Genomic DNA, 25,842 nt, shown 5'->3' on the forward strand with positions numbered 1-25,842 from the left:
GCCGGGGCTCCGGGGCTCGCGCTGCCCGTGCGGCCTGTGAGCGCCCGCCAAGGGGGAGGGACCTGGGCGCGGGGGCGCGGAGCCCCCGGGAGCGGCGCGCGCCGCGGGGGGCGGGGGACAGGGGAGGGGGCCGCGCCTCTGACTTAATGCTGGAACCATCCACGTCACGTGCGGCCCCGCGCGGGTTAACCCCTCGGAGCCCGGGAGCCCCCTGATTCACCCCAGGCCGCGTATCAGAGGCAGTTCGAGCAGAGGGAGGAAGCCACCTTCTCTCGACGGCAGGGTCCCTTTTGTCTGCCCATCTTGGTGAGTCCCTTGCTCAGAGCAGCAGCCTTGGGCCTGACATCCAGCCTGGAGGTTCTCGCCCCTAGAGGCGTGAGGCACGCCCAACAAACGCTCTTAGGCCTGGTCTCCCGACATAAGCCTGGGCTAAGGGCGGGGTGGGGGAGGGGCTGGGCTGGGCCTTTACCTAACTCTTTGCTGGGAGCTGGAAAAACGTTGCCTCTGCAGAAACACCTCCCTTGGGGATCCCTTGTTCCTCACTGGGACAGGAGTCCTTGGGAAGAGGTGTGTGGAAACAGCTCTAATCTGGGAATGGGGGCTGGGAAGTTTGGGCCTGGGCACTATCATTAATTAGCTGTGGGACCTTGAACTGTCACCATTGTCTTCATCTGAGTCTGGAGTCTGGACCACGGCAATCCTTGGAGCCTTTCTGTGTATTCCTGGTGGGTTTGAGAAGCAGAGGCAGAACCAGAAGATTCAGGGAGACTTGCAGGGTTTGGCAGAGGCTGTCTTTGGAGCAGGTGGAGGGGTACATAGAGGGTTTGGGGTTTGAACAGCAGGCGTGGAGTGAATACCTTTCAAACGATCTGGGAGTGCATGGGGATCCACTGGAGAGAGGCTGGCTGCAGCCCAGACTTCAGGGCTCTGCTGCCCCAGGCCTGCCATTTTGGAGGGAGATGAGGGTAGGGTGGCATCTCCTAGGAGTTGACTCACCCCAGCCAAAAGGAAGCAAGCATAGGACTAGGGAGGTGGCTTGGAATTTCTGAGAAGAGAAACAACCCCCACCCTAAGATCCGGGAAGAAATTCCTGAGGGCCCTGGGACCTGCTCCCTTCTGTGGATTGAGGAGTCCCCAAGTCTGGGTTACACTGCTTTTTATTTTTAGTGCCTCCAGAGACTAGTTAGAGGGATGGGGAGTCAAACGTCATTTGTATTTCATTTGAATTCTCAATTTTTAAAGGAATCCAAGAGGCCTGGTGTGAACACCTCCCTCTTCCGCTGGGGGCTTAGAGGGGGTTTCTTGGCTGTCCTCAGCCAGAGTTGGGCTGTAAATCAAGGCCAAACAGGAACCAGAAGCCTTGCATCTCACAAGTAGTCATTAAGCCATTATTAAACATACCCTAACTTCTCTGAAGCCTTATTGGTTTAAACACCACATTGGAGGTATTATGGCCATTAGGGCCCCTAATCACAGACTGCAGACTGGGCTAGTGAGGTGGGAGCACCTGGGGCTGGGATTTCCAGCCAAGAAGGAGGTTCAGCTCAGAATTAAGCTTTCCACTCTGGCCTCATCAGGGGGGATCCATTCTCTAGGATCCAGTGGATCGTAGCTCTGGGCAATCAATTTGCAATGATCCCTTTTGCTCATTAGTAAGGTTTTTTTTTTTTTAATAGTTATTGGACTAAGGCTGTGGATATTGTTGACTCTTCAGGAGGATGTCAATGTCAACTCAGGACGCTGCTTCTGTTCCACAAAGGAATCGAGCAGCTTACTGTGAGATATGCACGGAGGATGCAGGAAAAACATCACCAACAGTTTAAACAAGGCAGCCGGGCTTAAATGCCAAGTGTTTTGCCTCAGGTGATAAATCTTTCTCAGCCTCAGTGTTCTCATTGTAAAAATGGGCTGTGCACGCGGACAGAGGATGTTGGAGAAGCACTTATGTTTTGATGGATGTGATGTACTGTGTTAGTTCATGAGATTATTATTACTATTATGGTATCCAGAGATGGCAATTGGCAGAAAGTTCCTGACTCCGGGGTCTGAATGGGCTAGAGGCTGGGGCTGATCAGAGAGACCTAGGGACCGACCCAGAGCCCTGCCCAAGCCCAGAAGCTCCTCCTGCCATTCCTCACTCTCTGACCAGAACCAGTTTCCATTCCGTCAGTGGAACTGAGGCTGGAGAAAACCCCAGTTTACATTCGGATCAGATGGATAGATAGAGTTGCCCTCTGGGCGGCTTTTTCCCCAGGATAATGCGACACAGGGTACGCTTTCCTGTTTCCCTTTTAAGCCACTAGTGCAAACTCTTTATCTGTATGGGATGTGGGGAGAGTTTGATGGGGCAGAGGCGCATAGAAAACACAAAAATTGGCACTCTTAGAGTTGTCCAGGTTTTCCCTTAGGAAGGCTGAGACATCCTGGAGTACCACAGGGGCCCTCATTTTACAGATAAAAACAAGAGCTAATACTTCTTACAGTGTACCAGCCACTATCTAATGTATCCTATAGACATGAGTTTATTTAATCCTCCCAACTCCACGAAGTAGGCACAATTATTATCCCCATTTTACAGAGAAGAGAGTGAGGCCACAGAAGGGAGCCATTCGTCCACGGTGGACATGGCCACTTCGTGGCAGACCCAGAATTTATGCCCAGACCCATGGTCCCCCGCCTGACACTGAGCGCCTCTCATTCCTTCTTCGGCTAACTTGACAAAGCTGAAATCATCCAGTGCACACCCTCGTGTTCTCAGAGGAAGGTTGGGACTTTTCCCTGAAGAGGAAGTTGAGGCCAAAGTGGATTAGGGACAGAGGTGGTCCAGGGTGGAACCACACTGCTGCATTCCTGATGGCAGAGTGGCAGGTTATTGAGACACGCTGTACCTCATGCTGGGGTGGCTGGGACAGTAGGTGGAGGGTGGTTTCTGCTAAGCTGAGACCAGAGCGGCGAACACCTGAGAGGTTTTACGACCCACTGACGCAGCCAGATATGGGGCAGAATCTTAAGAGAATCTGCAAGTTCACCATGTGTGATGTTTGATAATCACTTGCATTGCAGTAGTGTTTGTCACTGCTGTATTATCCATGGAGTAAGTGAGATGAACTGATGCGATGATCCAGATCATTCTAGGTCCTGTCATGAAAAACCTTAAAAAACAGCAACAACAACTAACTTCCCACCTGCTGAGAAACACTACCTTTAAAATAAAAATGGTACTAACTGACTGTGTCTAGGCAACTGTTTTGCACCAGCCAGTTGCTTCATTCATTCATTCATTCATTCATTCATTCATTCATTCACTAGGAGGACCTACTATGTGACAGGCACAGTGTGCCAGCACTGAGGTACTAGGTGTGCCTCTGGGCTTCGTGGAGCAGACACTTTGCTGGAGTGGAAATGTCTCCTCCACCACGACAAAATCAGCATTGGGATGTGAATTAGGGTGGAATCTGGTCTCGAGAGCAGAGTTCCTGGCATCTAGCCTCACCTGTGAGGTTGGTTCTAGAATCAGGGAAGCAGCCCCAACTCCTACTTTCTTTCATTTTTGACTTCCCTCAGCCTACACCACAGGACGGCGAAGGCTCCTCCCTTTTGCTGCAGTGGATATCCGAAAGGGGTCGGGACAACGGGAAAGATGTCACCTCAGATCTGACATTATACAAAACTTCCTTCCAGACAGGAAAGACTCAGTTGCTTTTTTTTTTTTTTCTCGAAGGGAAGAGAGTTGGTATTGCCCTTGTCCTGTTTAGACTCTGAAATCCTAAATTGATCCCTATGAAAATTCTGGGTTTGGGAGCCCAAGGAGATTGTTTCTCATTAGTGACATTCTTCCTGGAAGGTCAGGCTAAGGAATGGTAAATAAACCTTCAGATCCGGTGCTTCCTCCTCACCCATGATATTTAAAAGAAAGAAAGAAGGGGGCGGGGAGCTTTGTGCTGTGGAGACCCAGAATCCTGGGCTGACAATCCAGGCTGCAGTCTGGGCTTTGGGGTGAAATTTCTGGGACATTAGGGAGCTATTTTTTCGCTTCTGTTAATTTGATCTGTTTTCTTGGGACAGACACTTAACCTGTCCGTACCTCAATTTCTCCCCTGGAAAGTGAGAGGAATGATTTTGTAGTTCAGCTTTGCTGGAATGAACAAAACAGTGTTTAGACAGATGTTTCTTGAGCCTGCCTCCACCCTGAACCTATATTTCTCTGCTTACGCTCTCTGCCCACCTCCCTGGGGTCGGGCTGGGATGGGGGCAGTGAACAGCGAGGTGGGGCTGTGTCGGGGATGTGTCCTGAGTGCCTGGTCTGGCCTGATGCCTGTCTTACTGCCTTTGTGTGAGGTGAATGGGTTCTGTGGCAAATGCCAACGCAGACCAGGAGAAGTCATTTTGTGGGAGAGTTTCTGGTGAACTCATTCTTGGTGTAAAACAGAAGGAGGCAGGTTTGGGCTTCTTGGCAATTCTGATACTCTGATCAGTTAATATGGTGCATTCGTTTATTCGTCAAACACGTATGGAGTGCCTGCCATGTGCCAGAAAGTGGGGCTGCACGGTGAGGACGGAGTCCGAGGACAGAAGCCTTACTCCCAGGGCTTTTCCAGGCTGGCAGGGGAGACACAGGGCAATGGGCACTTAGATCACAGGCTGTGTGCTGGCAGGAAGCACAGGGGCTGTGGCAGCCATGAGATGGGCACCTGTCCCAGCCTTGGGCTGGGGGCAGCTGGTCATGGAACACTTCCAGGTAGAAGGTTGAGTGGGGCTTAACAGGGGAAGGGCATGTGGAGGGGGCAGGTGAGAGAGCATCCAGAGAGAACAGCCCAGAGGTGGGAAAGAGGAAGCCACATTTGGGGAACATGGATTTGTTGAATTGCTGGGGCCGGAGCAGGAAGAGTCCGGGCTGAAGTGGGAGGAAGAGAGAAAGAGGCAGAAGAGTCCACCAGAATCAAGAGAGACTCCAGGGGGAGGGCAGGATGGTTCCACAGGCATCTGTCCGTGCACCCTGCACCATGCGCCATGCACCATGCACCGCGTCCGCCAAGCCCAGCTTCATGCACCGGATCTGCAAGTGGGAGATGAGAGGGAGCAAGCCCCAGGGCCCAGAAGTCCCCAACTTTAGGGGGGGCGCATGACCCATACCTAGCAGGCAGGTAGTAAGAAAGCCTGCAGAGAAGAAGCAGAGAAGAGGCAGAACATGTCTAGCTGCTGGGCGCCCTGAGGTTGGAGAGTTGGTGGAGGGCAGAGGAGCTGTGCGCGGCAGGCTAAGCGGGGCGATCCGTGAGACCCTTCCGTAGCAGAGCTTTGGCTCTTACCGAGAATGCTGGCCGGGGCACCTCTTGAACTCATTTCAGCAGGAAATCCATTGGTTCCAGAGTGTAGATTCCAGATTTGTTGTTTTTACGGGGCTAACAAGTATGTAATTAGCACATCTGGGGCCCTTCAAAGGAAATGCAAACATACACCATTGAACACCCTTAGAGATGTGAGTGGGACCCACCCCAGAGTTCTGGAAGGAGCTTACCACCATGTCACAGAGACGTCCACTCTAGTCCAGGGTCTGCTCCTGCTCTGGAGGAAGAGAGAGAGGACCAAGACTGAGTCTGAACTTTACGAGGGACTGGGAGAAAAGCAAATGACAAGGGTCAAAGGGCCTCTGCCTGGCCTCCTCTGAGTCACCCGGGAAGAAGAGGTAGTGGGCCGGGTAATAATAATGTCCACTGCTCACAGAGCACCTACGGTGTGCCAGGCAAACGCCATCTCATCTCATCTTCACATTGTTACACAGCTGACATTAATAGTCCCATTTTAACAAGTGAAGAAATGGAGATCGATCTGTGTGTCAGTTATCTAGTACTGCATAGCAAATCACCCCAAAACTTGGTGGGCTTAGAACAACAATAGTCGGTGACTACAGGTCAGGGATTCAGGAGCAGCTTGGCTGACTGGTCTGTCCTGGGGTGTCTCATGACCCCAAGTCCAATATGGGCTGGGCTGCAGGACTCGGAGGCTTGGTGCTGGCATGCAGGATGGATTTCCAAGGTGGCTCACTGCCATAGTTGGCAGGTTGGTGTTGGCTGTTGATGGGAGGCCCCAGTTCCTCCCCTTCGGGGGCCTCTCCACCTGGCTGCTTGGGGGTTCTCACAACCTGGCAGCTGGCTTTCCCCACAGCGAACGATCTGAGAGACCCAGGTGCAAGGTGCAGTGTCATTAATGACCCAGCCTCAGAACGCACGCACACACGCACAATTCAGCCGTATTGGATTGGCCACACAGTTCTGATTGGTTCTGATTGATCGTCGGAGAGGATGCCACCAGTGCAGGGCCACTGTGGAGGCTGGCAACCCAGACCGGCTCAGAAAACTGCCCGGATCCCACAGCTGCGGAGTGCGGCTGGGATTCACACTCGAGGTGCCCGACTCCGTGGGGAGGCTCGAAGGCCACGTGTTGGCTCAGAAAGACTGGCTACATTGAAGAGTTAAGAAGAGGCCCTGAAGGGGCAGGATGAGGAGCCCGGCAGGCAAGTGGCAAAGCCCAGTGGGCAGTGAGAGCCCCACTCACTGCCTGTCCTGAGGGAGACTGATATGGAAATGGGGACAAGGTGTGCCCTGAGAGGTCAGCAGCCACAGCACACAGACTCCTAGGGGCTCCCTCAGTACAGCGAGCTGATCTCAGGGCTCCTCTGGGGCTCTTCGTTCATGTGGGTGAAGGAAGGAAGCAGGGGCACCTTTTCCCTGAGCAGGTACTAGAATATCCTATTTGCATTGCTGTCAGCTTAGCAAGGGGAACCCCGGCCTTAGACCTGGAATTGAGCGATCGGGAGCGGGGCGGGGGGGGGGGGCAGTGTTGGGAGCCCACTCTGAGCTGGGTCTGAACCAGGCACTGTACTTTTTAAAGTTGCATATAACCCACCCAGGAGGTAGATGCTATCATTTCTACTTCCCAGTTGATAATACAGAACTCAGAGAATGAAGTCAGTTGTCCAAGGTGTCATATACTTCCTAAATGGTGGAACCAGGAGGGACCCCCAGGCAGGTGGCCTAATCAGCTTGCGCCGTCTCCAGCATGCTGTGCTGCTTGAGTCTTCTCAGACAGACGAGGGCTGCACTTTTCCCTCCTGCCATTTAGTAGATCTGAGCCCTGGGGGGCTTGAGGGGTGGGCAGAGACCATGCTGGGCCGAATCGGGAGATGAGGGGCTAAAAATGCACCCCCACTCCAAATTCTGGGTGAATCCTTCTTACTAGATTTTTTTTTTTCCTTCTGAGGAGACGAGATTTGGACACGTGAACAATCACCCAGGAATACGGGGATGTTGTTAAGTGTGAGACTGGGCTGCCCTTGCGGAGGAACAGACATAAACAGGGAGGCGTGGTGTACTCTGAGTCACTTCCAGGTAGAGAAGAAAACCGCTGTGCGGTCGCGAGCATATCAGCACCCATTGCTGGACTCCGAGCTGCACAGCCCTGGGGACCAAAGCAAAGGGCCATTTCCCCGTGCAGAGCGTCCCTGGAGATTTCTGAGCTGCAGCCTGAGAAGATGTGAAGGATCTGGACAGATGGAGAGGAGTTGCTGAGCCCAGGTCAAGCGGACATGGTGCCTCTGAGCACGGGGCGTGTGGCTGCCTCCAGCAGAGGGTTGTGTGAAGGAGTAGCAGGTGTGACAGAGACCGGCTGGGCAGGACCAGAATGTGGCAGGTGTGGAAAATGGAGCCTTCTTTCTTTTAGATAATGGGAGCCACCGGGGAGTTGTGAGTGAGAAGCCCTTGCAGGGGGCCTGGCCCTTACTAAGTGTTTGGAGTGTTAGGAGTATTATGGTTGTTGTTATTTAGCAGGAGAAGGAGAGCTGTGCTTTGGGAAGAGAGTTTTGGTGGCCTGAGCAGAGTAATAATAGTAATGATGATACTTAATGTTTCTTGAGCAGTTACTATGGGCCGGGCTCTTTAAGTACACTGTCTTACTGAATTCTAAGCTTCTTACGAGGCAAGTCCCACTATCTCCGTTTTACAGCTGAGAAAACTAGGGCACGGAGAAGTCAGTCACTTGCCCAAGGTAGTGGGGGCACATAAGGCAAGGGGACACAGCATGTAAGAGAGTGGTCCTGGAATGAGGTGACTGAGGGCTGAACTGGGGTGTGGCCGAGGGGATGAAGAGGGATGGCTGGAGGGAAGAGGTATTTAGTGGGAAGAAGTGACTTATTGCCATGGTTGGGGGGGGGCGGTGTGTGGCGTATGGACGACCAGCCGCCCGGAGAATGGCTGCTGCCAAGACGGGGCACAGGGATATGTCTTCAGGGGACATTTGGAACCTCTGAGGCAGACGTCCATCTGGAAGGGGGTCCTGCGATCCCTACACATTGTCGACTGCAAAGTCAAGGCTACTCTCTGGACTTTGGGGGCAGAGGGCGGAAGGCTTCCTGTGGACTGGCCGGGCTCTGGAAGCCTGTGATCGCTGCCCTCCTGGTAACAGCACTAGGCACACCAGGTGCTAAGCGAGAATGGGTCTGGAGGCTGGCTGGCCTGGCCCTCAGAGAGTGTGGGCCCTGGCGGGGGTCCTCTGCTGGGGTCAGAGGTAGAGAGGTAGAGAGCCCAGTCCTGGGGTGGGCATGATTCCTGGGGAACGAGCGGATGATTCGGGCGCCGGGTAGAAGACAGTGAAGACCAGGCCCGCAGCTGTTCTGAGTCAATCCGTGAAGATTATGAAACACTTGGTCCCTTTAAATGGGAGCGGAGAGCCCAAGGCCCCGGCTTCAGGGAAGGTGGCTCTCTCCAGAGAGGTCCCACACTTTGGGACTGAGATGACAGTGAGGATTTTAGAAGCAGCGCCTGTCCTTGGGGGTGGGGGTGCTGTGCCAGGCCAGGGGTCTGGGTGGGGGGCTTTGGGGGGTGTGCATCTGCCGTGGGAGTCTGAGGCTCTGTTGGTGGGGTGTGAACATGGTGTGTGCATGTGTGGAGTGTGTGTGGCTAGGTCTCCCTCTTTGGAAGAAGCCTCAAAGCCCTGCATCTACTTTGGGGGCCCCTTGCAGCCGAAACAGGCAAGCCCTGGATTTGGTGGGGTCCGTACAGGGGAGGGTGTCTGTAACCACACACAGACCCCGGGACGTCTGGGGAAAAGCAGCTCTGTAGGCACATTCACACCAGACCCATTGGACAAAGAGACCGGATATTTTGCTGTTTGATAAACTTCATAAAACAGTGGAGCTGAGTGATTTTGCTGCTGCCTGAATGGAAGTATTCTAAGAACCCATGCCAAGAAGATAAATAAGGCCGGGGCTCCAGGAGAGGAGCTAAAACAAATGTGCAGCGAGAGGTACATCAAAGTAAAACTAGCTCTCCTGACGACCGCGGGTTCGCGTGTGCCGAAGTGTGCGCGTTGCGTGTGCGCGTGCGTGTGCATGTGCGTGTGTTGGGGCAAGTGTTTGGCAGACACCAGGCTATATGGAAGGGCCCGGAGATGTACCTTGGGCTCCTGCCAGCCCCTCTGAAGGCAGCCCTCCGTACAACAGGCCTGCTTGGGATTTAGTTAGGATCAGGCCCCGTCCTGCTTGGTACAAAGGGAAACCAGTGTTAGCCACCGTGGGGAGATTGAGGCCCCGCAGTCAGCCAGCTGGGGTTAATTCAGACTGGAATAGGTGCGCCGAGGGGTCAGGAATCCCTCGGGGCAGGGCGATCAGCCCACGTTGGCCAGTTGAAGGATTTATTCTGTACCGATGACAGAGGGTACAAGCTTGGGCATAGAAACATCAAGCCTCTCGTATTTGGTTCCAAACACCCCAGGGGGTGAGGGGGAAGGACAGGGGCGTGGAGATAGAACAGAATGCTAGAATCAGGATGGGCATCACCTAAACCCTCACCTAGTCCGAAGATGTTCAAAGGGATGACCCTCAGCCCAGCAGCAGCAGCATCAGGAACTTAATAGAAAGGCAAATGATTGGCCCTACCTGAGACCTATGAAGCCAGAAAGTCTTGGGGTTGCGGCCCAGCAAACTTTGGTTTGACATTTTTTTCCTGGGCGATACTGATGGTGTCTTCAGCTCAAGCACCACTGATCTAGGCTGTCATCTTCATTTAAAAACGAGGCAAGGGAGGCCTAGGGAGGGAACCTTTGCCAAGAGCATATAGCTAATTAGGACACAGCCACATCCCCCCTCACCCATATGTTCTCAGCTATTTATTTTGCAAATAACATGGGGGGTGTTAATAAATTTTTTCTTAGAGGCAATTGTTGTGTTTATATATTTTCATTTGTTAATAAGCTATTTAGATCAGCAGTGTTGCCGGGGCTCAGACCATGGAGTTATTTGCTATAAAGTTCAGGCTCTGGGAAGTGGACTCTCCAGTAGGGCCCCAAGCCAAAGCAGCCCGGCCATGTCCCCCCAGCTGCCCCCCCCCAAGTCACCAGCACCTTCTTCCCCTGTCTGTCCCCAGATGCTCTGTCTGTGACTACGCCACCAGCCCCAAAGGCTCACTCCCTGCAGATGTTTTGGTCAGTAATCCCTCCCTCCATCTGCCCGTCCCAGTGCGGGTGGACGTGGCAGGATTAGTTTCGCCCACTGGCCTTCACTGGCTGCGAGAGAAGACCTGCCTCCCCTTCCGGTGGCTCTTGCAGTGGGCCCAGCATGTTTCCAATATCGCCTCCGTGTCTTCCCCAACGGAATAACGCTTTAATGGGGCAGATTTGTTCTCTGTACGGGAAACATGTGGGCTCCCGTCAGATGCTGGGAAAGTGAGTTGCCCTCCGTCACAACCATCTGGTCACCTCTGGGGGCTCCCAACCCTGAGCTCAGGAGATGGCAGTTTTCTGGAGCCGGTGGTGTGAGGATGAGGGGGGTCTCTGAGACTTCTGGGTGAGTAACTCTTCTACAAGAGCAGAACCGTGACAGATAGCATATTTACATCAGCCCCAATTCCTGGAAAGTTCATGCAAAACTTCTGTTGTGGTCTGAATTCGAACGGTCAAGGACCCGCCCGAGTCCAGGGTCAACTGGACCTTAGGGCAGAATTGTAGGTGGATTTAGAGTGGGGGAGAAATGCGCTCCCTTCCTCCTCCAAAGGCCTAGGTGGAGATGGTTGGCAGGAGGGTGGGGGAGGAGGCCCCCTTCTGTCAGGGAGAGCCTTCCCTGGCTCCAAACCTTACTTAACTAAGGCCCTGACCTCCTGGGAACTTGCTTTTCTTCGCCTGAGTCCAGGATTCTTTCCCGAGCCCTAAAGTTTTTTGAAGCTGGAATTCCTCAACTTCAAGAGAGTGGTGACACCCCGGGATGGCTTGCTTGATTCCCCAACATCCTCCTCGGCTTCTCCTGCCCAACTAGGGGTCTATAACCTGCAGTTAAGTAATTAAAGTTAATTGAAGTTTATTTCGTTTTGAGCATTTCACAAAGCCCTAGAGATAATTGGAGTTTCCCTGGAGTGTTGCAAAACTGGATTTGGAAATCTCAGATCAAGAGAACTGTTGGGCAATGAATGATGGAGACAAAGGAGAGGAGGAGAGAGAAAGAAGTGAGGGAGAGGAAGGAAAGAGCTTTGTGTTTCCACTGGGTCTCCCCACTGTGCTGGGGGGCTCTGGCGGGTTTAACAGTGATTCGATTCCAAGATGGTTGATTCCATTCCTAAGCACCAAGAACAGACAGAGCCAGAGCCCAAGGAGCCACGGGAAAGAGACAAAGCACCTCCCTAGATTCCCCCCCACCCTTCAGGACAGTATCAGCCCAGGAAGAGACACCCTGTGTTTCTGAACCTCCTTTCCTCCTGTTCCGCAAAAACCCTGAAAGATTTTAGGGAAGCCTCTCTTTCTGAATGTGAAGTCTGCTGATTTGAGTTGGGCCCCTGGAAACTTCCCTCGTGCCCAGGAAGATTTATTTTATTAAATGGTCCACACCTGAAAGTAATTCAGTCCCTCGGCTTGGGTTTGGGGGCTGCGAAGGGAAGACCGAGGGGCGACGGCGGCGCCCCAGTCCCTCGGCAGCTCCGCGCCCTGCGCCCCCGGGTCTGTCCGCCACGCCTGCACCGCGCGCCCAGCCTCCCGCGCCCGCCTTGCGGAGAGCGGCCGGGCGCGCGAGCGGGGAAGGGGTGGGTGTACGCCAGGCGAGCCGGAGTTGCGTGTGGGTGTGGGTAGGGGCTGTGCCCAGCGTCGCCTCCCCCCGACCCCCACCCCGCACCCTCGTGCCTCCGGACCTGCTGATCCCGGTGCCCGCGTCCCGCCCGCGGACATCGCCGCGGGCCCAGGAATTCCCTCCCAAAATGGGAATGAGAGAGATTGAAATAGATAAAAGCATTCAAAGTTTAATGTCAACATCAAATCTCTATAAAACCAGATCAAAGGGAACAGGCGCTTGGTTTCTTCCCGGATCGCCGGGGAGCCCCGAAGATGGAGCCCCAGGCCGCGCCGCGCGTTCTTCTCTCCAGCCGGGGCCTCGGACTCCAGCACCGCGGCCTGGGCGCATGCGGGCGGAACGGACGTGGTGCCCGTGAACTTGAGGCCTGGTAAACTGACAGCAGCCCATAGGTTGTCCGCCGCGCGGCCAGAGTGCCCGGGAGCCGAGCCGGAGGCGACGGGCCGAGGAAACGCGCTAGCGGAGAGCGCGGCTCCTCGGGGTCCGCGAAGGACAGATGGCCCGACGGGCGGGCGGCCGGACAGGCGGCCGGGTGCTGGCTGCTCCGAACCCGCCGCTGCCACTCGCGGGCCGCTCGGGTCCCACCGGGCCCCCCATGGCTGCCTCGCGTCGCATGACCGCGCCCTGCCCTGCGGGCTCCCGCGCCTTCCCGGGGCTCCCGCGGCGTCCGCCGTGCCTCTGCTTTCGTTTTCTCCTGCCCTTTCGCAGTTCCATTTTTCCAGAAACAGACCTGAGCGTTTCCCGTTCCGTTCCCGAAATGATTCTTCTAAGGTGAATGACTCAAAATGGAGCTTTCTTCTCGTGGTCACTGGGACACTCTGCAGGAGTGAAACTCCTGGGTGTTTCCAGCAGGACGCGCGACTTGGGCTCTTGTCCGATCGTAAACCTGCAATCTAAAAGAGCTTTCCAAGGTTAGGGCCACAAGAAATGTGAAGATAAACCCTCACATCTCGAGGATAAATATGGAGAACTGTATTAGTAGCAAAATAACAGTCTTTTTCTCTCATCCCCCATAAAAAAGAATTGTAAATTAAGGAAGTGCTCTGCGTGTATCAGTTTTATGTGCTGTAGCATTCCACCCTCCAGACATAAATTTCCATGTCTGCAGAGCCAGCTCATAGGTAAAACCACATGTCTCTTCGGTGAGCCTGTATGTGCTGGCACAGTTACATGGCAGCGATGGACGGTTCGTGGTGCAGGGGCTGGGAGAAGGGATGGGCATGCATGGAGGGCCAGTGTGTGTTTGGAGACCTGGGGGAGACACCCAGGACTCACGCTGGTAAATAAACTGGTCGAAGAGGATTTCACCTCATATGTAGTCTGAAATTACAGGAAATCCATATGCGGAAAAAGGGGCCAAAAATTTAAAGAGAGGCCAAGGAAATGAAGTTGCTGTGGAAGGAAGGGAGGAAGGAAGGTGGAGAGAAGACAAAATGTAGAGACAGATACAGTGCTGAAAGACACAGAAGGCATGGAAATGTCACAAAAAGACTGATGACAAGAGGGAACCGTAGAGAGAAGAGAGAACACTCTTAGAAAAAGAAATGTGGAAAGAGAGATAGAGAAGAGAGACAGACAGAAGAAGAAAGAAGCACAAAAAGTCGTGGAAGAGGAGAGACATCAGGAGGGACGGAGACAAAGAGTCAAAGAGCCGGAGCCCAGACTGGGGGTGGGGTGGGTGGGGAGGAGGAGATAGAAGCCCTGGAAGCTGGGAGCCTTCCCAGGGCTAGGCGCCTCCCCAGGGCCTCGCTTCTCAGATTTCCCCAACGCAAGGGAAATCCAGGGAAGCCTTTGTGGGCGCCGTTTGTTTGCTCCAGACCCGGATCTGATGATGCTGTTGATTTGGTTTTTAAACAGTGGGTTTGCAGCCTTCTGCGCTGGGGCAGGGGTCTGCTAGCCACCCTCAACCCTGCAGATTGGATTGAATTTCGGCCACTTTGATGGTCCTGTGCTTGTCTCCCAGTTTTCCAATTTCCAATCCCCTCCACCCGGCTGGGGGTTGAAGAGGGACTTTAAAGACGCCTTTGATAACATCTCACGGTTACATATTTCCATAACAATTTTCTTTACCAGACCGTTATGTCTGATGCAGCCCCAGATGTTCTGTGGGAGAGAAAGGGAGCCAGTGTCCCAGCCTGCCAGGCCCTGGAGACCAGCGTGGGGAGGCCAGCTCTGCTGCTATCCAGGGCGCTTCTGTCCTCTTATTGCCCCTACCTCCAACTCTTCCTTGGCCCCACTCTCTGAATCCTTCTCAGGGCCAGAGACCCATCCTCTGTACACGGCTCAGGCACTGGTACGACCCTAAATGTCTCTTTTCCACCCAAACTTCCCTATACCGGATCCCCTTCCACGCACTGTGCTCAGTGACACTTTGTCGGGTGGATAAACCACTCCATGCTCATGTCTTAGTAGGGCAAATTGATTCCAGGTGCCCCTTCTGGAGAATTTTAACAGGCCTTTCTGGAAACACAGTGCCCCGAGGAGCATGAGGAGACTTGCCTTCTTCCTCAAACAAATTTATTGAATATTTCTGTGTGAAGGCACTGGGATGGATGCAAAAGGCAATCAAACATGTCTGGCCCCTTACGGAGGGCAGCGTCTACATTGCTGGGGAAATGAGATGTGCCTGCCCCTAACTTGAGCTGAAGGCTGAGTGCATGTGAAGAATGTGGGAAAGAGGGGTGATGAAGTGGCTTTGGTGCTCAGGGGCAGCAAAATGACTGGTTGGTGACATCTGGGAAAGCTTCATGGAGGAGGTGGCCCCTCTTCTGGGTTCTGGGGGACATGCAAGGCTAGACTGTGTGGTAATGGGGAACGGTAGGCACTGTGATGGGCGGATGGGCGAGACTTTGGGAGGCAGGGTCATTTTTTGGTGCTCTCTCCCCAGACCCGACCTGGGTAGTCGTTGGAGCAAATGTCTCTCATTCAATTCATTTCACCCAACGTGTGTTGAAGTGGGGGCACCAAACTGGCCATGTGCTGGGCACTGGGGCACAGAGATGGAGGAGGCAGGTTCCTGCCCTCCTGGGTACTGTTGGTATAGATAAAGTTCTACAGAATTCCAAGGGGCTGCTCAGGGCTGTGGGGCAGAGAAAGGGGAAGCCAAGCAGTTAGCGGCCAGCCCCCACCCCCACTGCAGCCAGAGCAGTTGCCCTTTTCCATTCGGATTCCATGTAAAACTTCCTTTGGGGGGCACCTGGGGGGCTCAGTCGGTTAAGCATCTGCCTTCGGCTCAGGTCATGATCCCAGGGTCCTGGGATTGAGCCCACATCGGGGTCCTTGCTCAGCAGGAAGCCTGCTTCTCCCTCTCCCACTCCCCCTGCTTGTATTCCCTCTCTTGCTGTGTCTCTCTTTGTCAAATAAATAAATAAAACCTTTTAAAAAAATAAAATTTCCTTTGGGATAAAAGGGGGACTGTGCTGCTTTAAAAGAAAGAAAATCCCTGGTTCATAGGTGCTTGTGCATGATGGAAAAATAGCTAAGTGAACCATATAATGAAAGCATGAGAGTGCATCAGGACCCAAAGATGGTGATTAAGCCAGAATCCGATCCTGGACACCTGAGTTTCGATGAAAAAATTGCCAAGTCCCTTCGGTACGTGGCCTGTGGCTAGAGCGCACATCAGGTCCCAGGCTGCCGTTTTCTCTGGCCTTGTCTTCCCACATCCTGCTCTTTTCTCCAACTCCCCAGCTGGTTGGGAGTGGCTGGGTTCCAGCTGTTCCCAGAACACCCAGGGGCCCTATCCTAATGATACCTCAAGACCATCTCAAAGATGGGGGTGTTCAGGGGGCTGAGCTCAGCCGCTGTCAGAACCGCCCCCCCTCCCGCCGTTAGATCCTGTGAGTTGCAATACAACAAACTGCCACTAGGGGGCAGGGCAGAAACGTGGGGTCCTGTTCTCTGAGGGCCAGGCTTGATTTTGGCCATAGTCCTGCTCTAAGCACTGCCCTGTTGGGAAGACTAAGATGAATGCATACAGCCCCTGCCTGCAAGAGGCTTACAGTCCCATGGTGACTTTGGTGATACAAATCCCTGCTCCTTAATTTAAGGAGCAGCTGGGAAGGGTGGGGCCCCCCTTGTGCTGGGTTGGGGGGAATGCCCCCACAGGCTAGGTGTGCCCCATGTGCATATGTGGGTGTGCAGGTGGGGTGGCGTGCATGATGGGCTGTGGGCGTTCAGATTGTTGAGGTGTCCCCCTTCCAGCTGTCCTCAGTACCTTAGCCCCTCAATCCAAAGCACCTGTCCTGCACAGGAGCCTATGCTGGGCACAGTGGGAGGTAGAGCCATGAGCTAGAAGCAGTCCGCCCCCCCACCCTCCGGGGGTGTTTGGTGGGTTAGACAGAAAAGATGTCTCCCAGAGACATGCCCGCCCTGGAAGCACCGTGTGGTGCGCCGGCTGGGCAGGTGGTGGGGTGGGGAGTGGGCCTTCTGCCTGGGCTCTGAGAGGTGCGTAATGGACAAGTTCTGGACGGTAGGGGGCGTGTCTGTCCTTTCAGGGCCGAACCTGCTGTGCGTGGCAGCAGGCCTAGTGTGGAGTAGGCACTCCTTAGCATTGGATGGGGAGTAAGAAGGCATTCAGACAAGGTGGTGGGGTGAACCTGGGATGGTATGCAGTGTGGGGGACTCTGACAGTCCCCTAGCCGGGGCTGCTGCAGAGGTGACCAACCATCTGGTCTCCAGCGTGGAAGGCCCGTATTGCAGGAAGGCAGACCTGGATGGTTGGCCACCCTAGCGGCTCCTCCCCTTCGCAAAGGGCCTTGCGGTTGGTTCCTCCCTGGTCCTCTCTCCATCCTCCCTTTCTCTCTCTCTCCCCCACCCAGCAGGTCTCCTCTCAGGTCTCCTGGGCTGGGCCCTGCCCCTGCCATGGCCCCCAGCCTGACCTTCAGGGCGGCCCGCTTCCCTTTCACTCGGCTGTTCCTGATAAGGAGACTGGAAACAGGTTTGCCCTTTCACCTTTGCATATCTTTCCCCCCTGAACCTTCGAGTCTCCACATCCTGGGTCCCGTCTGAGGGTCCCTGTGCCGCCCCCAGGCTGCGGGCCACCAGCCCTAGGCTCTAGTGGGGAGCAGACCTTTGGGACCGGGGGCTGCCTGGGCCGCAGTCCATGGGAGATGGGCCTTTCTTTCCCCGTCCGGCCGAGGGCGGTCAGGCGCCCGCTTCCTGAATGCAAGCGCTTGCTGCAGGACAGGACGGCTGAACTGACCGATTCCTCCCCTGCACTGTGACTGACATTCTTGATGGAATTGGCCGGATGTTTCTCCTTCACAAGAGACACAGCCTCAGGCCAGACAGCTGTGCCTCCCTCAGCCCAGCCGCAGCTGGAGGTGCTGAGAACCCAGGACCCACACTTCCTACTTACGGGATAATATCACTGGGCCCAAAGGGCTCCAGGGAAGGGGAGTGGCGGCCTCTACAGGGTCCCAAGAGGTCAGCAGGACTGGCTTCTGAGTATCTTCTATCCACATTCTGAGCTGGTTCTCTGCCTGGGTCTGTGGACCCAACACGGTCGCTGTCCTCTGACTCGGCAGGCAGCTGTGTGTGGACCCCCCGATACACAGAGACCTCTTAGGTCTGGCCCGGGCCAGGCTCGCTAAAGGCCCCGAGTCATGCCCAGATCCACTTACGAATTTCGCCCCGATTACGGATGTTATTGTCCAGAACGTCTGTCTGCATGAGTTAGAAGTGTGACCAGATGCAGCTCTTACTTAAAGGGCGCCTCATAAGCTTTGCTGATTTTTTAAGATTTTGTTTATTTGAGAAAGAGAGAGGAGAGAGAGAGCATGAGCAGGGGGAGGGGCAGAGGGGGGCAGAGGGAGAAGCAGACTCCCTGCTGAGCAGGGAGCCTAACACGGGGCTCGATCCCAGGACGCTGGGATCATGACCTGAGCCGAAGGCAGACGCTTAACGACTGAGCCACCCAGACGCCCCAGCTTTGCTGATTCAAAGGGCATTTCCTGAATTTGCAGCACTTGGAGGGCTATCATTGGTAACAACATCAATTTTATGGCCTTGAGATGGTGAGAATTGTATGTTCAGAGACTTTTCCCCTTTGGTGAAACCCGGTGGTGGCAAACACAACACGGAAGAGGGAGTCTTATCCAGGTACGGCCCGCCGGGGCTATGGAGGGAAATGAGAATGTTCCCACCCTCGATCTTGGGGTGGCTTGGGGGATTACAACCTCTGTGTATGAACATGAGGCTCAGCACTCTTATTCTCATTCCTGCATCTTTGAGAGCCATGTTTTTTTTCAGACTTTAGTCGTGGAAATAGCACCTTCATGATTTGGGCCACATTTGTACTATTAACGGTTTTCTTTACGGTAACTCACGACACACACGTGCATGCGTATGCCTATGCACACACGTAGATATCTTTTAAAAGGAAATTTTATATCCTTATCATCGATGGGACAATAGTAGCACTTGTCATAAACAGGAAGTGGCTATAAAGATAAATAACACAAAAGCATAGCAGTGTGATTCCACTGTAGCTAGAGTTGCCCGTAGAAGGCTCTGAGTCCAAAGGTTTGCTTTCTTTCCTACAACAGGAATGTTAGCAAGGATTCGAGGGCATTAGAGCCCCATTGGCCACATTGTTAGTGACCAGTGTTAGATTCCCCTGTTATGTAAAGGACGCATTGTAATCAGAAATGAAAGGGAATTGGAGAGGACTGATTTTCTCACTCTTCTGGGCACCATCGAAGATTATTGCAGGTTCTGCCCAGGGTCTCCAAGTGGGCCTGCCCGGAAGACACTGAAGCATCCCTCTCAGCTCATTCCAACCACATCTTCCCAGGAGCTCCACCTCGCAGACACCTGCTCCGCAGAGCCATGCTCTTCGGGCCACGGGAGGAGGACCGGCGGAGTTGCTGGAGACAAGGGGCACTGGTCTCGCCTCCTCGGACATTGCCTGGAATATTCCAACTTGAATGAGACAACCCTAGAAAGACTGTTTCCACTTTGCTTAGCAGAGCAATGGGGAATTTTCCATAATGAGGATAAGAAAGCCCCAAGCCTGAGAAAAAGCAGGGCATTTGAGCTACACTTCCTGCTGATGACAATTCCCGAATATTTTCAGCTCTGCCTACTCCCCTGAGGCCTAGACTGGTATGTCTAGCCGTCCAGTTGTCCTGTCCACTTGCAGGCCTCACAGGCGTCTCAGACTCATCATGGCTAAACAGAGCCTTGATTGCCCCCCGACCCCCGCCCCAACCCAGCCACAGACCTGCTTCTGTCCCAGGTCCGCCATCTCAGCTGCAGGCTGCTCTCAACTGTGGCTCTCTAGTTGCTCAGACCAGAATATCCACTTGGCCCCTTTCTGTTCCTCACGTCCCAGATCCAATCCATCCATTGTTCTATTGGCTCTACCTTCCAAACATATCCAGAATCCAGTAACCCCCTCCCTTCTACTGCTGTCCTGGTCCACGCCCCACCATCTCTGGCCTGGACAGTGCCTTGCAGCTTTTCTCCGTTCTCCACACACCAGAGCCAAGAGTGGGGTTTTGAAGACGTAAATCTTGATTGTGTCACCTCTCAGTTCAAATTCCTTCCATGACTTGGGCCCTGTGCCTCTCCTTCCTCACCTCACAGCCTCTGCCCTGGGCTCATCATGCTCCAGCCATGATGACTTCTTTCTGTTGCCCCAACATGCCCGCCCTCCCACCTCAGGGCCTTTGCCCCTGCTGTCCCCTCTGCCAGTGGCTCTCTCTCCCTGATCCGCCCACAGCTCCTGCTTCCATCCTTCACTTCATTCAGGTCTGCACAGAAATGGCACCCCCTTAGACAGGTCTCCTGACCACCTGAGAGAGTGCCTCCCCCCACCATTCTCTAACCGTTTACCCTGCTTTATTTGTTATTGTTTTAAGTCATCTCTACGTCCAACGTGGGCCTCGAACTCACGACCCCGAGATCAAGTGTCAGATGCTCTCCTGACTGAGCCAGCCAGGCACCCCCACCCTGCTTTATTTTTCCTCACAGCACTTACTGCTGTTGGCATTGGTTGTCTGAGACCGTCTTTATTTCTCTTTTCCTTTGGAAGGATAATTTCACTGGATCCGGAATTCTAGATTGGGACATATATTTTTTTTCAACACTTTAAACATCTCATTCCACTTTAATCGTGCTTGCATGGTGTCTAAAGAAAGTCCGATGTAGTTCTTATCCATTTTTACAGGTGAAACATTTTTTTCCTTCTGGCTTCTTTCAAGATTTGTTCTTTGTGTTGATTTTTCTGCAGTTTGAACATGGTATGTGTACATGTAGATCTGTTGGTGTTTCTCCCGATTGGTGTTCTCTGTTGACATTGTATTATATATTTTTTTGCTTATTTAGTTTACTGACTGTCTCCCACAGGAGAATGTAAATTCATGAGGATGGAGACTTTGTCTAATTCACTGCTTTATTCCCACTGTCTGGAACAGTCTCTGAAGCTGGTGGCTTTCGGTAAATATTGGTTGAATAATGAATGAGTAACCATATATAGAGCCTCTAATAAGTTTGTAGAAGAAAGCAGTATCGTATAATGTGATTGATCCTGTAAAATGTCACGTTACGTTTTCTTTTCTTAATTTGAAGTTGTTTCATCTCATTTATGTTTCAGTTTAGAGTTGGCAGCTGCAGTTTCTTGGAAGAACAGCAAACACCACTGACTTTCGAGCTACGCGCAGGCCGGCTTCACATGCATTGACTCCTGAGCACCTCACAGGCTCTTTGAGCTAAATGTCATTATCCCCATTTCCGAGATGAGGAGACTGAGGAACAGGGAGGTGAGGCACTTGGTTCAAAGTCACACAGATACCAAGGGGTAGAGCTGGAATTTGAGTTTGGAAGAGTGGCCCCAAGGGCATGAGCTTCTGTGAGCTCAATGTCTGACTTGTGCCTTAATTACTTGACTTTTTCCATTTAGTTGTGACTTAGGCGCGCCAGTGCCCTCCTCCCAGATGTACGGCTCGGTACTTTTCTCTGTGCACCGTATCTCCGTGCCGGCCGCCCAGATCTGGGGCTCGCACTTGACCAGTGCCTCCCGGGCCTCCTGGTGCCCCTTTCAGTCACTTGCCCCCAAAGCTGCCCCTCGCTGGATCTTTATCACTAGTTGATATTGGGAAGGATGGTCTTTTATTCTGTCCTCTCCACTTCTTTCAAAACAAGTGTTAAAATACCTTTCTTTTGTGATTAAATGAAAAGTCAGAACATTAAATTCCAATTTGACAGTCTGTTAATACCCAGTTTGGGAACCAGCAAGTTAGAGGCCCCCCCCACCCCGCCCCGGCCCAGTCCCACCCCATTCTGAAGGAGTCTCCTAGACTGAGGAAGAAGTGGGCCTTTGGGGGCCTTTTGCACGTTTGTCACAGTGTCACGGCTGTGACAGGTGTGCATGGACGAGGATGGATCATCTGAATAAATGGTCCATTCCCGCCCTTGTGGGGTTCCTGGAGAGCGGCCTGCATTGTCGGGGGCCATGAGACCGAGGGCCCGGGCTGCTAGCATGGTACCATCTACTGTTCATTGCCTCCTGGGGGTCCCTGGCTGGACTCCCACTGCCCCTACCCTGTACTCACAGTGGATGCTCGCCATCCCCACCCTTACCCTGGCACCCTGGGGGGCTTCCTCCAATGGGCCTGCCCCTTCCTGCACTTCCCCTGGGCCTGCTTCTCCTTTGGGTCCTCCTGCCTGGGGCTGCGGCTGTGATAGTCTAGGATCAAAGTTCTGGGGGATGGTCACAGTCCCCCGGACGGAGGGCTTTCATCTGCGATGGGGGGTGGTGAGCCGTGGGACAGGGCAGTGCAAAGGGGAGAGAAGTCCACGGATGTTTCTTTGCAGGTGGGGATTGAGCCCAGCCTCCTATAAGTATTACCTTTGAGCGCACAGAGTGCTGTGTGTCCCTGGTCATTCCACCCCCAACGTCCCCAGCATGTAACCACACACTTTCTGGTGGAGAACCTCCGGGGGCAGTACGAGTTGGAGGATCTCAGTTCCCAGTCCCAGGATCCCTCCTGCCACTCACCCCCAGCCCTCCCCAGTTTCTGTCCAAATTTTTGAAATACTTAGGAGCACCTGGGAGCCAGCGCATGTTTGTATCTTACTAAATACAGCAGAGAACAGAGAGGTGGCAGGGGAGGGAGAGAGGGAGAGAGAAAGGGATGGCACAGGGGGAGGATGCAGAGCAGAATGTCTAGGGCCCAGTGGGACAGGGAGGGACAGGGGACAGCCTGTGAGGAGGGGGATGTGATTCCTCTCCAGATTAAAGCTGGTAGGGGAGCCTGTGAAGCAGGGGCACGTGGCCTGGTGAGGGTGGAGCAGCGGAGGGATGCTAAGGCGCCAGTTCGTACAACCGTGGGGGTGGGGAAATGGAGGGGGTCCTGTGACCCTGGACAGTGCTGCCCTTCCCCTCCATTCTCACCCCACGCAGCCAGGCTGGCCCCAAGCTCCAAGACTCCCCAGCCTCCTGGGGAGAGCGCAAGAGGAGCGGGACCAAGATGGAGATTCAGGGCCCAGCTCTGTGTGGCTACAATCCCCTCAGAGCCACAGCGGTCTGCCCCTGCTCCAGCCCGTCTGGTGCCTGCTCGGAACTCACCGACTGCACGATCCTGGCCCCCCACCTCCTGGACCCTTCCCCAGACCCTTCCCTGGGCCCTTCCCCGAGTGTCAGCAGCAATTTCCTGCAGGCCCAGTGACAGTAGCCTGAGCCAGCCCAGGGGAAACCCAATGCCATGGTGTCAGCAGCGGGTGTCCCCTGGTGTCTGGGGAATGGGGCTGAGACTGTGCAGAGCTGAGCTGCCTGAGGGGGTAGGAGAGCCACCTCCGCCCTCCCCCATAGCTGCCCTGTCCCTTCCACACTTTGTGGAGGCCGTTGTGCCCTCTCCCCCTGTGCCCCAGGACCCTGGCAAACTTGCCTCTTTCCTGCGTCACAACCAGACCAAAGCTGGGAAACGTCACCCACACCCCGGAGACAGTGTCTGCTCCAGACAGGCCAAGCCCTGCCTCCCCCAGTGGCTGAGGGCCCCGCTTCAAGGAGGAGTGGAATGGCCTTGGCCCCTTCCCTCCCCATTCTAACCTAGCTCCAGCGCTCACAGAAACATCTTCGTCCAGGCCCTTTCAATGGATGGCCAACAGTCCACACCTCCTGCTTCTGGGTTTACCTTATTGCTGGGTCTGTGCAGAGCACCCACCTTCTCCTTTAGCCAGAATGCTCCCTGGGGCGGAATGGTTTCCTCTCCCCTCTGGATTCTCTTCAGGTCAGTAGGGGTGTTTTCCAGAAGCCGGTCTGTGAGGGCAGAGACTGGTCATATTTTGTTTAGTCCAACTGCCTCTTAACAGGCTTGACTCCTGTTGCTTGACCAAGACCCATATGAACATATATGTCCTAAACTGAAATGATGCAGCACAACTGTGTGCACCGTTTTCCTGGATAACGCGTGCACCGCCCCCCCCCCCCACTTGGCATCAGAGTAGGGGCTAAGCGGCACTGGATCCGATGGACTTGACCTACAGAGGGTGGCGTGATTTATGGTGGAGCGGAGGCTCGGAGACTGGTCCCAGCCTGCAGGGGCTGGGAGATGCATCCAGAGGCTTGGGACAGTGGGCAAGGGGCCATCGTTTCGTTTGGGCCTGAGTCCTGGCTGCTATCGGTGATACTCTTTTCTCCTGGCTGGCAGACCCTCCGTTGCTGATGCTAGAAATTCTCTCACGTGGGCTGGCTGAACAAGTCCATCCTTCCGTCTTCCCCCTTAAGTCTTCGGCCTGGGGCACGGCTGCGAGCTCCAGGCTTGAGACGGGCCTCATCTATGTGCCAAGAACTCAGAGTTGCCCTTCCCTGAGCTGCGGGATGTTGCCACTGAAATCCATCTCAGGGTCACCAGATGCTCCTGCCTCCTCCACTGCAGAAGAGGAGACTGAGGCGGAAATGCAGTAGTTTGCTCAGGCCTGCACAGCCACCCCAAACCTCCCATCCATGCCCCTGCTGACCTGGACCATGAGAAGTCCTGTGATCCGCATTTATTAAGCACTTGTAGCATGCAGAGCTCCAGACTGTGTCTCAGGCTAGGTAAGAATGTCTCCAAATAAATAATAGAGGTGCCTGGGGGGCACAGTCCGTTAAGCGCCTGACTCTTGGTTTCCGCTCAGATCATGATCTCAGGGTTGTGAGATCAAGACCCACGTCAGGCTCTGTGCTGGGTGTGGAGGCTGCTTAGAGTTAGTTTCTCTCTGCCCCACACACCGCCACCCCACATGTGTACGCTGGCATTCTCTTTCTCAAATAAATAAATAAATCTGTAAAAAAACCAAATAAATAATATACAGTTGTTCCCAAACTTGGGGATTTTTATGGACCCATTAAAAATTGCTTTTAACTGAAGGGAGGAAAAGGTTTGACAATTTTTATTTTGCCAAGAATAGACTTTCTAGAAATCCTGCTTTCATTATGTTTTGTAACAAGAAAGAAAGAACATTTTAAATCAGAAAAAGGATATCATTTCAAATTTAGAAGCTCACTAAATGTAACCATATAAAGAATTCACTATTGGTTTTTTCTCCTTCACCTCCAGCTGGTAACAGCATCGTCATGGACCAGAACCTTTCTGTGGACCTGGATGAGAAGACCCAGATCTGTCCCAGGGAGCCAGTGCTTTGGCCTCAGGGCTGGCCCAGACTCCTGCCGCCACCTCACAGGTGCCTCCAGGCAAGGGTGACCCAAAGCACCAGAGTCCGATTGGCATGTGGGCAGAGTCCATCCAGGCCCTTCCCCTGGTGCCTGGTGGCTGGGGAGCAGGAGGGTTCTGGGAAGGACCTCTGGGAGCTCTGCCCTCGGCTGTCTGACATCATTGTTTCCATCTGGATGCTTTGACTTGAGAACTAGTTGAGGCTGTTCAACCCACAGGGGTTGGAGCACTGGCCGGGTATCCTGAGCTTTAGGTAACTAAAGTCCAGCTTCTTATCTCATTGGCTGTGTGACCTTGGACCAGTTCCTGAACCTCTCTGAGCCCCTTTCTTTGGCTCACAGAGCTAATGTGAGCATAGACACTCATAGAGCAAGTGTGGGATTGTATGGCCACAGGGGCTTCTCCTTAAATGCCCCAGGATCCCAGAGCACCCAGGTTCCTGGCTCCCACCTCAGAGTCCTTCCTCCACACCTTGCAGCCTCCCGTTCTTCATCAAATCTGACATCTGCCCAGGGATCAGGCAGGTTCCCTCAATCTGGCGCTGATACCTCCCATTTTCCACTGGTTTCCACATGTTTGACTTAACGTGAACACCTGTGTCCCCCCAGCTCTGGCACATCTGGGCATGAAGCTCAAGTCCAGACACCATTGCTCGGGCGCTGTGGCAGCCCCTGCTAGGGGTTCTTCCTGCAATGGATGGTGGAGATCATCGTCGACCCTCCCTCACCTCCTTCCCATCATCCCTCATTCCAGAGACCCCAAGGAAGCCCCTCCTCTGGAAAAAATTACTCCCTGCTGCTCTTCGCCACAGGGGCTCCCTGGGCCTCCCACCGCCTCCCCTCCCCTCCCGCCTCACTCCAGCACTCCGGGGTGTGTGTGGCGGGGAAACCTGTGTCTCCCCTCCCTCCCACCATCCTTTTCCTCCTCCCTGAGCCCCAGCCCTCGGCCCCCAGGTCCTCCTCTCTCAGCCCTTATCTGGCCCGGGATCTGACCCGCGGATGCACTCACTGCTCTGTGTGCTCCTGACCTCAGGATGGCATCACCGCCCGGCCTGCCTGCCTCGGGCCAGCTCCGGCCTGCTCT

The 25,842-nt window shown here is 54.0% G+C and overlaps 1 long non-coding RNA gene across 1 annotated transcript; it reads left to right on the forward strand.

Moving 5' to 3' along the window:
- The first annotated feature begins 200 nt into the window (after positions 1–200).
- LOC113935716 lies at positions 201–25,842 on the forward strand. Its single transcript, XR_003524105.1, has 3 exons — positions 201–306; positions 20,700–20,865; positions 24,646–25,842. It is a non-coding gene; the product is annotated as an uncharacterized LOC113935716 (long non-coding RNA).

Source organism: Zalophus californianus, chromosome 4, assembly GCF_009762305.2.
Source record: "Zalophus californianus isolate mZalCal1 chromosome 4, mZalCal1.pri.v2, whole genome shotgun sequence".
Taxonomy (NCBI): domain Eukaryota; kingdom Metazoa; phylum Chordata; class Mammalia; order Carnivora; family Otariidae; genus Zalophus; species Zalophus californianus.